Below are 1,032 nucleotides of genomic sequence, written 5' to 3' on the forward strand. Positions count from 1 at the left end.
ACATGGTTCCAAGTTCAGTCCTACTGCGTGGCACCTTGGTCAAGTGTCTTCTACTATAGCCTCCGCAGACCAAAACCTTTTGAGTGGATTCGGTAGACAGAAACTGAAAGAAGTCCATCATATGTGTGTGTGTGTGTGTTTGTGTGTGTGTGTGTGTGTGTGTGTGTGTGTGTGTTTGTATGTGTGCTTGTGTGTGTGTCTGTGTTTGTCCCCCTACCACCACCACCATCGCTTGACAACCAATGTTGGTGTGTTTACGTCCCCGTAAGGGTGGGGCTTCAGTGTAGCCACAGTCAAATGACTGAAACAAATTAACGAATAAAAGAATAAGATAATATATGTATGGATATTCTGATAATTAAAGAAAATCAGATAATTACAACTGACCTCTGCTACAAGAAAGTAGACACACACCAATCTTTAGATCTTAGATCTTGCCATCCTTTTCATACAAAAAGGAACATATCATTTAATATGGCAAGGTGCATATGCTCACAAGTCACATATAACATTAGACAAGAGAAATGTCTGGCAGAACTTAATATATTCCTTCAGAAACAAAAATACCCTAACAAGTTAATTCAACATGCCATAACAGAAGCGAAGGAAATCCTGATCTCTACCATATAGAATATCAGTCAGGCTAGACATAAAAACAGAAATACAAATACGAATATTCCATTTGTAGTCAACCACAATCCTAGAAACCACAACATCCTACACTCAGCCAAATGATACCTCCCAATTCTATATCAAACACTAAATCTCCAATGAATAATTTTGAAAATCACAAATTATCAACAGTTGAAGATAACCACCTAACCTCAAGAGACTTTTAACAAAGTTGAGATACCCATTTGACAAAGAAACGATGCAAGTAACCAACTGTGGAGACCCCCCATTGTGGGGAATGTGAATTAATGGAGCAAGGGGCAACCAAAAGCTTGGAGAATGGGAAGGAATTAAAAGTGAATGCAAACATGAATTACAAAACAAAAAAAACCTCATAATGTATATATATATATATATATA

The sequence above is a fragment of the Octopus bimaculoides genome, chromosome 3, assembly GCF_001194135.2.
Source record: "Octopus bimaculoides isolate UCB-OBI-ISO-001 chromosome 3, ASM119413v2, whole genome shotgun sequence".
Lineage (NCBI taxonomy): Eukaryota > Metazoa > Mollusca > Cephalopoda > Octopoda > Octopodidae > Octopus > Octopus bimaculoides.